At 30.8% G+C, this 12,314-nt stretch overlaps 1 long non-coding RNA gene across 1 annotated transcript; it reads left to right on the plus strand.

The window, feature by feature from the left end:
* The first annotated feature begins 859 nt into the window (after positions 1 to 859).
* Positions 860 to 2,225, plus strand: LOC115886720. Its single transcript, XR_004050936.1, has 3 exons — positions 860 to 872; positions 1,560 to 1,561; positions 1,921 to 2,225. It is a non-coding gene; the product is annotated as an uncharacterized LOC115886720 (long non-coding RNA).
* Positions 2,226 to 12,314: the final 10,089 nt, after the last annotated feature.

Here is a 12,314-nt window from a genome sequence, read left to right on the forward strand (position 1 = left end):
GGAATGATGCTATAAAATAGTTAACAAATCATTTATCCGAGGTTTTTAAATGTTTTGGTGTATTTTAAGAATAGTAATTTGAAATTATTAATGACTTTATTATTTAAGAAAGCATACCGAGTTGTACAATAAATAATATTTTAATTCTAGGACATTCCTCGATTCTAGGGCATTCTTGTATCAATAAGATAAAAATTAATAAACTATATCTCTTGCTGGTTACGAAACGTAATATAAAAATTAATTTAAAATATAATATTCCGAACCCAATTAAATTGGCGGCATGAATTATAAAACCTTAATGACAATGTATCTGTACCCGTATTTATTTATAATAACCATTATAGATTGCATTAAGAGATTAAAAAAGTTTATACCTAATAATAGGATCGAAAAATGCAGTCTAATAGCACTATAAATTACTGGAAATTAAATTTATTTCAAATACAGGTTGTAGTTGAACGTGTGTGTATACTTTTGCTAACTTAATTAATCTATTTAAATTATATTCAAATTAAAAAAAAATGGTTATATTATGTACTTGTATATGTAAAGTATTTTATGAATTAAACAGTATAAATTGATCCAATAAATTTAACTTGATATACGAGGTAGGAAAATATTTGGCTAGGTTTGGTTTGGTTTGGTTTTGCTTATAGGTCAATAAACGGTCTGTTATTTGTTGAAAAAATTGTACCATTCATTATCTATACAACATTAGACAATATGTTATTATAAACTTTTTTTCCGATTTAGCTGAAATTTTGAATGCGCGTATAAGTAATTTAAAAAAAATTGAAGAAACACATTACTAAAAATTGTATTAATCAATAATAAATATGTAAAAAGTAAAAATAAATATGTAAAAATATGTAAAAATTAAAAAAAACAATTAAAAAAAAGTCGCCTTGACTAGGATTCGAACCTGCCTTAATACTGCACCAACGTCATAGCAGCGTAAAGTCCTAACGCTTTAACTACGCGGCCACCGAGGACTTGAAAGATTCTATGTAAAATTCTTACTTAAAAGAAAATGTTTAGTGAAAGTACTTTTTTATTTAGAAACATTTATTTAATTCTGCTTTTAGTATTTGTTCTTCTAGCGGCAGCATAGATACATTATCTGTGAAAATTTCAACTGTCTAGCTATAACGGTTCATACCCATATAACACAACACAATTCTATAGATATCTTGAGGATATCCACCAAGGATATTATAAATATCTTGGGGATATCCAAAAACCAGAGGAGGATATTTATGGGATATCCAGATGGGACAAAAAAGTCATCTTCAAGACATCCCTAGGCAAGCCTTTTACGATTATTTGGGATATTTCTAGGATAATACAAGGATGGATGTTGGACATTATAGAATATTTTTAGGACATTATATGAGGACTGTTATTTGACAATACTTACTTTATCCTTAGTTTATAGTAAAAACGTTCGGGATTTAGTTTTATTTAGCCACATTTTGACGTTATTCATTGGATATTTTTATTAACAGCTTTAAAATATACCTACATATTATGTCAATGAATTTTGCGTCAAAATTTAGAAGTTTATTTGTATGAGTTAAGAGCTTTCAATTTATACTGTACCATCGAAAAAAAAACGGCGTTCAGTTGGCTTGAAAATTACCATCGATGACATTCCCCATATAATTTTACATACAAAATAACAGCAATCTTCATTTCCAATTTTCGAGCCACCTCTGACGCCGTTTTTTTTCGATCGTATGGTATTATACCAGATTATACTACCCTTTATGGAGTCTAACAGCAACAGTTTACATCAAAGTTAGCACACAGGATACAGGTATAATTTCTAACACCACACATTCCAGAAAGTCACAATTTAAACACAAAAATAGGATTTCTGTTTGAATAGATCAAACACGAAAATGGGTTTAGGGATAGAGAACAAGCGCTTTTCAACAAATTTTCATCTATAATTTTGTCACAAATTTTTCATTGTGAGACCCTGAGTCGTTCGTCGTTTTTCGATATTAGTTAAGGTTAGGATAGAATTTCTGCTAGAACAATGCTAGAACTATGAGTATAAGAAAAAACTAAGTCAAACTTAACCAGTTTTATTAGTTTCAGTCATTTTAAGCCCATTCAATATCGACAAACGACCGAATTCACCTCGAATTTCACTAAATCAAAGAACTGAATAATACACGATGTAAAAACAAACAACTATCGAGATGGATTGTGGGAAATTTTTTGCGCGGGCGTTTTAAATTCTCTGTATTACTGGGAGTGGCCAAGCTCATAAATATCCAGATTATCCAGAAGATACCAACAGGATATTTTGTTGCCTTGACGTAATATATATCTATCTGTATGGTTTATTGCATTTTATGTAATATAAAAAGTAGTACATTATTTATTTTTTTAGAAGTGGGGTAGACTCAATATTTTTTTTTATTTTACGTTGTGAATAAATGTTGGTAGTTATTAAAATTGTTATAAAAACATATTATAATAAAAATAGATAAGTTTTAATAATTATTTATTAACACAAACATCCGATACGCTACTGAAGCAGGTAAGTCAAATTGACGTATCTAAATTCTTTGACATTTAATCTTTGACAAGTAGTAAATAAAAGCAAAAATGCAAGATAAAATATATATAGTGTGACCAACGGATCTGTAGCTACGGGGTATCGGCAGGGGAACGCAGTTGTAAACAAAACACGCCCAATTTCATTCATAAAATAGGCATGGGCGTACGGTGTTATATGAAAATAATGTGTATCATAAATATAATACTCAGATTAATAAGTTTTTTCAAAAAACTTTATGCTGTTTGAATCGTTACTGTTGAGTTAGCAGATAAACACTAAAAGCTTTTATTAAAGCTCCCTTAAGTATTTTGAATCATTTTATTATTGTGTTGTTAATATAATAGAAGAAATAATTACAGCTGAGGGTTGGACCCTTTGGTGTTACACAGCAAAATAAAACACTAAATCAGTACAATCCACCAAAACACTTTTAATTTTACACTGGACGCACGTTTCGCTAACCATGTGTGCCATCAGCAGATGATCAAGACTGAGTCTTGAGGTATATTTATTTATATATCTGTACTAACTATATTTTTTTCTATAATACATAATTCTAGATATAACTATTTCCAGCAAAAAAATCTTGAAAATAGTTAACTTTGGAAGCGCAAACAAAACATAATTTTACTCACTAGTAGATCCAATATTGCCTATTACACCAGATATGGTATCGCTCCGCCAGCAGTTTTTAAAGGTTAGGTCATTGTCTACCCATATGTTTCATCCAAATAGATAATACTTGGCTATATTTTCGAATTTCGCGTATATATTTTTGCAATGCAATCTCTCTCTGCAATATAATGGGCCGCTCCATTAATATTTATCTGTTATTTTGACATTTACGCCAAAAAAATTCATTTGATTTTAATAACCCCCTAAGCGTTTCCCTGCAAAAGGAAAATTCGATTCTTCCTGCAATTTTTGCAACAGCTTTCGAATTGTGGGGACGAGTTTGAATTCGAGATAAAATCTATTTATCAAATTCCTGACCACTGCGAAAAAGTCGTCGAGCTTTTCGACAGCAGTCTCACATGGTCGTTTCTTTCCAGAGCTGGATATCATTTTATCGGAGTTAGTTATCAGCCTTTTTTTTATCTTCTGTGTGAATTTTTTTATAGCCGATATGCTAACTCCGGTATAAAGAAATATCCGCTCAAGTTTACATTTAAGCGGCAACTTAAGCGAACTCTCTGTAGCTTCTTCATCGCAAACCCTATTATGAACACAAGGAAATAAACCAAATGAGATTTCATCCATGTTACTATTAACTTACCTATATAAATTAGCTATTATTTCTCTTGTCTGACTATGTAGCGTCTTACCCTTAACAAATTTATTCATTTTAAAACACAAATATACGATCAAACTTGATATTAATAATTAAAAACTACGAACGAAAAACATTATAACAAGATAACAGAACAATAAAACACAACTTAACTATCAAATATACGAAAAATATAGGAATAAAGTTTAGGATAACCGGTATAAAATAATCAAATAAAGTAATAATGATCAAAAAAATGACACCGCCACTGGATATTTCAATAGTATTCAATATTCCTACTCTTTTCAGAAGAGATCGTGAAGTTGGGGATAAAGCAAGCGAATAGGAAAGGCGTAAAAGCCATGGCAACCGCGTGGTAACAAATCCTGTGACGTACTCTCACCAATCATGTTCGATGAATAGGCGGCCATGCGCGTTGATGCCGGTTTGCCAATGATATCGTTGAAAAATCTTCAACTTTCATAATAAGCAGATTATACAGAATGAAAGAAATAAGTTATTAAATAAAACATATCGAACAATATGAACTACGTTAAAATTCCTTAGTAATATACGTCAGGATATATGCTAAACACATTATATATAATAAAAATATATTAAATTTATAGTTCATGTCTGGAAATTTTGCAATTTTATAGATAAACGTGGCAATATCGATTTTTTTTTTCTCGCATTCCTTCCGTAGCTTCAGATCCGCTGGTCAAACAGTAATTAGTTAATTTAAGTGGATTTCATAAATGATCGGTTTACTACACGTATGTATATTATATAGTCACTTACTAAAAGTTGTTCCATTACTTCACTCGATTTTTGCCGAGATCTACCGCACGCTACACAACCAACTATTTTAGAGTCTTTTCCGATAAATCGCGATAGTGTCACTGTTAATTTAAGTTCTGTCACAATTTCCATCTAGATTTACTACCTTTATACAACTATCAGTAGTAGAATAAATAATAAATAACATAAAATAAGCTCCGTAAATACTGACAAATCTACAAAATTTCAAATCAAATTCAAATGTGTCAAATGAATCGTCAAACAGAACTGTCAAGGATCCCCACCCTAGAGTCATTTTTCCGCCCACCATGCATGAATACATGGATAGCATTATGCTCCTTCCTTATAGTCTACTTATTCAAAGTATATTATATACTATATGATGAGAACTTTTTCTGTGTCACTGTAGATTATGTAACTGACAGTTTTTATATGATATATGATATAAAAAATAATAAACATATTTCGTAGTAAAAGCTTTGGTAAAAGTATAGAGCTCCTGGAACTTTTCGCTTGAAAATTCTTCCTCGTTTATAATATATATCATACAATATATGCATATAAATGGTCACTAGATGCATATCTCTATGTATATATCAGGTAGAACACTGATTTGTATGATCGCGAGCATAATAGCTGGCGGTACCGGTCCCAATAAAATACGTACACATTGAGCAATTCTAAAATATTTCTTGATACAACCCCCATTTTTTGACTATTTTTCACAAGTTTTTGATGCTCTTAGAGAGATGGTAGTGATAGATTTTATGTAGATTTTGAATATATCATAGTTTAAAGACTTGTGTTTTGGTTTTGTAAAAAACTGAATTTTTTGAACCCTTGTTTTTGCACAATTTTTCATAATGGCTAAAATATTATGTATCAGGTCATACTGGAATCGTACGGTCAAAATGACCTATATTTTCGTGTTCTACGTATTTTATTTAGTAAATAATAGTAGTTTTATCAAAATTCAACAGTCCAAAATCGACAAATTTCATGAGTATGGAAAAAAATCGAAAAATTGACAATTTTTGGCTGTTTTTTATAAATTTTCGATTACTCGAATTACTCTTAGAGGAACAGTAAATCTGGCGGTAAAACTATGAAAATTTCAGTATTTGTAGAAAAATTTATGTAGAAATAGAATATATAATGGTTTAAAAGTTTAAATGTTTTAATTTGGTCAAAAAGTGCATTTTTTAAACCCTTGTTTTTAAACCCTTAAATTTGCATCTTCCACAAAAGTCACGCACGTACCTGTACCATAAATTTGCCACAAAAAACTCTCCAATGTTAAGCGATACGAAGGTATAACTATAACTAGTATCGTTGATTGAAAGAACTGGAAACTGAACTTATTTCCTTCAATCAACGCTAGTATCAACTAGTATCTATAACCCCCACGGATTTATATGGTCAAAATTACAAATCGGTGATATTTACATAGTAGAGCTGCTCTATGTTAACTTATTTTTCTGTGAACTCTACCGGTACTATCCCAGGTACCGTACCCATCGAGACACACCGCCACCATCCGAACCAGAACCGCCAGTCAGTCCAAACGGTGAAAGGTTCGGGCGATCGAAACGGTCAGTCTCAAAACAAGCTGGCCAGTGTCAGCAGCAGCGGTACCACCGTACCACTCTCTAAATACCTGGTGCTTGCCGGCATTCACTCGGTCGACGGGGTACCGCTCTGGTTTAGGACAAGGACACAAGCGGAGAAGAAATAGATCATGCGGATATAGTACGATCGGTGTGGATTATGATTTTTTTAGAGTAGAATAGGTGCCAATAATATAAAACCAACGAGAGTAAACGAGGAAATGTCGAAAATGTATAATTAGCGTAAAGGAAATACCATTATCGAGAAAAAAACGGCGTCAATGACGGCTGGGGAATGACAATCGATGATTATTTTGGCGAGGTCAAGCACTAGATGTCAGTTACTTGGCCCGTACTCTTTTACGGAATTTTGGTTTGCTTGTCCTGTTAAAAACCCCGTGACAATGCGTTGCAATTCATTAAATAGAAAGATTTTTGTTACCAAATAAGAAACGCATAATACAATCAATCGTAATAATACTAATGAGACCTTAGACGTCTAGTAATTGGTATGTGAGTCACCCTGTACACACACGTGGAGCAATTTTTGCACTTAACCCTGCTAAGTAATTAGAAGACAATATCGTATATCTTTCGCATTTTACTTTTACACGTTTTGCGTATTTACTATCGACAATATCGCAGCTATTTCGCAGAAGGTCACTGGGAAACGTAACGATAGCTGAACTAGATCGAACTCAATCCAAGAATGTTTTTAAATTTCGAGAAATAATAAATATCTGAACAATTTGGCAAATTTATTTCTGTATCATAAATTATTATGAATAATTAATCAAAATACATTAAATAAATAAAAATATTTTTTATTGTCTCTAAAAAAATAAAATTCGTATTTTGTCAACGATTTTTCACTTCACTTTAGAAACAATTGAAATAAGTAATTAATTAATTACGGATAATTAATTAATTACCTGAACATTTTCTTGACAGTTTTATGGCAGTCATCTATAATAATTATATTGCAGTTTTAGGCACTCTTCTTCGCAGCCATTGGCAGTTTTTTACATCTGAATTTGCTTAAAAATAGTTTACTTTTAAAGTGCATTATTATGCATGCATGCAATGCTTCAATCTCTTGTGTGTCTCTTTCTCCGTCAGTCTTTTCTCATATAGTTGTTTAATCGACAAGTCCCATAGCGATTCGATGTTTATCTTAACTTCTTGAGTTGCTTGTCCTAGTTTTTTATGAGGTTTAAATTTTAATTTGATTTTTGCAAGTAACAGACTGTGATCGCTTCCTACATCGGCTGAGTTCAGCGTCCTGATATCTAATATTTGAAGTGGATGTATATATCTGTTTGTAACAATATAGTCAATTGTAGATCTGTGGCCTCTAGTATTGCTAAATGTGAATTTGTGTTGTTAATACGTAGTTCATTGAATGTGCATAAGTCGATCATAAGTTCTCCATTGTCGTTCAGTACATTTTCATTAAACCTCTGCTTGATTCCAGGGATTATTTGATTTCCGATGCGGGCATTGAAATCTCCAAGAATTAATATTTGTTGATCGCTTGGCAATGATTGAATTGTATTTTGGAGTTGATCGTAGAATGACTCCCTTTCTTGTTTTGGTTTATTGTCTTCAGGTGAGTAAACTGACACTATATTTAGTTTTTGATCTTCTGTTTCCATTCTTACGACCAAGATTCGCGAGGATATATAACTGCAGTCCCGTATGTTTGATTGATACTTTCTTGCTACTGCGATTGCTACTCCTTCTTTTGCCCTTGTTTGTTTTTCAACTCCGCTGTAGATCACTAGATAGTCATCGTATTGTAATTGACCTTTACCTTTCTTTTTCGTCTCCTGTAGGTCACATATATCGATTTTATTATCTTTAAGTTCTTTTAGGGTTTCTTGATCTTTGTTGTTAAATGATTTTATGTTCCAGGTGGCAAAGCGCAGTATACATTTCTTTTTCCAGGCCGTTATCCATCATCAATAAATCAGTCGTTTTCCGAGGCAGATTGTCGGTTCTATGAGCCGTGGTTCTTTTTTATATCGGGTAGGGAGCTAACCTAGCCCGACAACCTTCCTCCTTTTTCCGGGCTTAGGACCGGCAACACGACCACTGAGCTTCTCAATCCACCCAGTGATCGCGCAGGCGGAGTTTAGTGGAGCCTTCCCACATATACCCATAAAATAGTTTGGTTCTACATCTTTCCGATTTCGTATAATCAACCGAGGCGAATGAGGTGCGCTACCCTGTATATTTATAACACCTAAACAAGGAAACAGATTACTGAAAACATATCTACTTAATTTACAACAATATAAATGAGTACAACTTAGAAAAACATGACACTGTTACCTTACGACAATTTGTCAATTCATAACAAAATAAAAATTTTACTTTATGTAATAATAAATATACTAAAGGTGAGAAGTGTCATTAATATTTTAAATCCCTTCTCGATACGTTCCTGTAATTTGAATAAATTAACTGAAGGATAGTTGTAAATATTGTTGTCATCGTAAATTGAATGTAACACAATAATGTCCTTTTTTCCATATAATATATACTGATTCTTTTTAATTTCTTTCTCGTAGATTTCACATTAAAAATGTTTTAGTGATAGACACGAAAAACGGATGCCCCAAAATTATCATATATTTTAAAGTTCCTATCTGTGAATTAAACGAGGGTAAACAAAAAGTTGATATTTTGGTGAAAGTTTGGAACATTTTTATTAGAATCAAATTGCACAACTTTGTCTTCATTTAACCAACCTCGTATGTCTTCTAGTTTTCTACATCCCCAGGATTAGTCTGATATTTGGGACGCTCTCTACAATGCTATCTAGTTTATGTCCCAAACTATGATTAAATACGATTTCAATGAAACAGTTTCTTAAAAAATTACTCACTAATTACAGTTCAGACTTGGAAAATAGAGGAAGCCGAAAAACAAAAGTGAAAAATTCGACTAAAATTACCAAAATATCCTTGAAAAGTATAATTAATATTTCAGACATAAAGCGATACATATTTTTTTGGTGTAGTTCTTGCTGTTGATTTAACGATTGACCACACCTAACCCCTAAGGTATTTTTGGCGATTTTGTGTATGACTACGTTATTTTTTTTCTACTTAGTAAAATTAAAGCACGTAGCGTATTTTTTTTGGAGGACGTAGATCCGGAAACCATTGCATGATTGTCGAGAAATAATATCATATCGGATTTTTCAATTTGATTTATCATGATCGATATAATACATTATTATTTTAATGTATAGGTAACTAATGTTACAATAATTACTTCCTTTTTTGGTTTATATTGTTGTTTGATCGTTGTAACAAATCACTAGTGGGTGCTTTTATATAAAATCTAGAATAAACAAAAAAAAATATAATACATATACAGGGTTGTTCACCGCATACGACACGGAGTATTGTAGCTAAACGATGAGATTTTTACAAATTGTAAGTTTGGGGTTCGTTGAAGGACTATTAGAGCTACAATTTAAAAATATTTTTACAAGATACAGAGTGTCCCAAATAAATAAAAAATATCAAAGTTGTATTTTTTTAAATGGAACACCCTGTATATTACTACATTTTTAGTTTCTACGATTAAAATAAAGGTAAATTTGATTAAGATTTATTATACTTAAACCTTACCGTTTTTTGAAATATTTTCAATTTTGTGAAATTGCAGTAAAAATTTTAAGGCTTCATTTCTCCAAGGGTATCAAAGTTTTTAATACTAAATATTTACTGAAGTTTATTTACTGATCAGTTATTGTGTTGCAATAATAAAAATAATACTACCTTATACAGATAAAAATTTATTTTAAATAATTATTAGCTTCAAACGGCAATAACTTGTTTAATTTAAATGGAACACCCTGTATATTTTACGAGAATCATATGCACAATTTAATTGTCTATCAAATTATATTATACCATTTTTCCCTATCTCTTTAAGTTTCCGTAGAAAATGCATTTTCTTGTAATTTAGAACTTATTTATCAATATACCCATGGGCTATTGACATTTTAGATTATTTTTAAAGATGTACCAAATTTTTAAAGAGTACAGATACTAATATTGTCGATATAATTCGTTTATTTCATTAAAAATAAAAAAAAACTGTTTAAATATTTGTTAAAGAGGATCAATTAATATGATTCCAGTATTCAAACTACATTAACTGACTGCGTTGATTAATAATAATTGCTCCAAATACTAAAAAACTGAATTTTGTATGGGCATTAGACAGTGTGATAAAAAGTAACACCTTAAAAATGATATTTCATTTTTTAGTAAATGCTTATTTATAACAACAAAGGCTTTAATTTGATAACTTATTATTATATTGATTTCTGACTCAAAAATCCACATTTATTTATAATAATTTATTAACGAACACAATTAAGTATGTCATTAATTAGTATATGGGCGGAAATAATGGTGTTATATTTAATTAATGGTATACTCTTTTATAAAGATTTTAATAGCAATATTATCGTTTTGCTAAAAACGATAATATTACTAGTCTGTACATTTTGTACATTTGTTGCTTTAAAAACAATCTAAAATGTCAATATTCCATGGATATATTGATAAATGAGGTCTAAATTATAAGAAAATGCATTTTCTACGAAAACTTGAAGGGATAGGTAAAAAATGGTATAATACAATTTGATAGACAATTTAATTGTGCATCTGATTCTCCTAAAATTTCGTTTGAAGCTAATAATTATTTAAAATAAATTTTTAGACACTATGTATAAGGTAGTATTATTTTTATTATTGCAACACAATAACTGATTAATAAATAAACTTCATTAAATATTTAGTATTAAAAACATTGATACCCTTGGAGAAATGAAGCTTTAAAATTTTTACTGCAATTTCACAAAATTGAAGATATTTCAAAAACGGTAAGGTTTAAGTATAATAAACCTTAATCAAATTGACCTTTATTTTAATCGTAGAAACTAAAAATGTAATAATATACAGAGTGTTCCATTTAAAAAAATACAACTTTGATATTTTTTATTTATTTGGGACACTCTGTATCTTGTAAAAATATTTTTAAAGTGTAGCTCTACTAGTCCTTCAACGAACCCCAAACTTACAATTTGTAAAAATCTCATCGTTTAGCTACAATACTCCGTGTCGTATGTGGTGAACAACCCTGTATATACTTAATGATATCTATTTTTAGAGTCACAAAAAATCAAGTGCTATTGTACGATCGAAAAAAAAACAGTGTCAAAGACGGTTTCGAATGATAATCGGTGATAATTTTGGCGAGGTCACTCTCTAGACGTCACTTATTAAATATTTACACAAAACTTGTCAAAAATTAATACTAGTTATGCCAACTCGCAGTATGCGTAATTAAAAAGCAAAGAAAAGCTTGGCTTCGCCAAAATTATCATCGATTGTTACTCTCCAGGTGTCTTTAACGCCGTTTTTTTTTTGATCGTATGGTTCAACAATTCAAGAACACAGTTTTAGTTTTTATAATAGAGGTATCTGCGAAAAACACAGACTTTTTTCAAGATAATTATTCGCATTGGGTTTAATAAGTCTTTTATAAAAAAATGATACTTTCGTAATGGTGTTTGCGTGTGGTTATAAGACTTTAGTGGCCGTTGTTTTATGATAGATACCTTTTACTCGGTCTACTTTTCTCTGCTCCTAACATCGATCACGTAGACAATAATCGGACCTTGAAAATGTAACAAATAAAATGTTTGTTCTTACCGAAACACACCCTTCGTGACACTACGTAATTTTTGAGGATAAAAAGTAGAAAAAGTTTTTGCAAAAATGGGGGGGCAACAATGAATTCAAAAATCGCGCCCTCGATAATGTAAAATATTACTTTTGAATCATAGATTTTTTAAATAATTTAAACTTCATAATTTATTTTCTTCAATACTATATTTAACAAATCCATTGAAATATATAATTTTAGAAAAATGTAGGAGAATGAAAAATGGACGGTCACCAGGTCCTGGTAATATTGTAGCCGAATTGTTAAAGTGTGGAACCCAAAGACTGCGCTGGCGTCTGGCAGAGCT

This window comes from Sitophilus oryzae, unplaced genomic scaffold (assembly GCF_002938485.1).
Source record: "Sitophilus oryzae breed Bouriz unplaced genomic scaffold, Soryzae_2.0 scaffold_494_pilon_pilon, whole genome shotgun sequence".
Lineage (NCBI taxonomy): Eukaryota > Metazoa > Arthropoda > Insecta > Coleoptera > Curculionidae > Sitophilus > Sitophilus oryzae.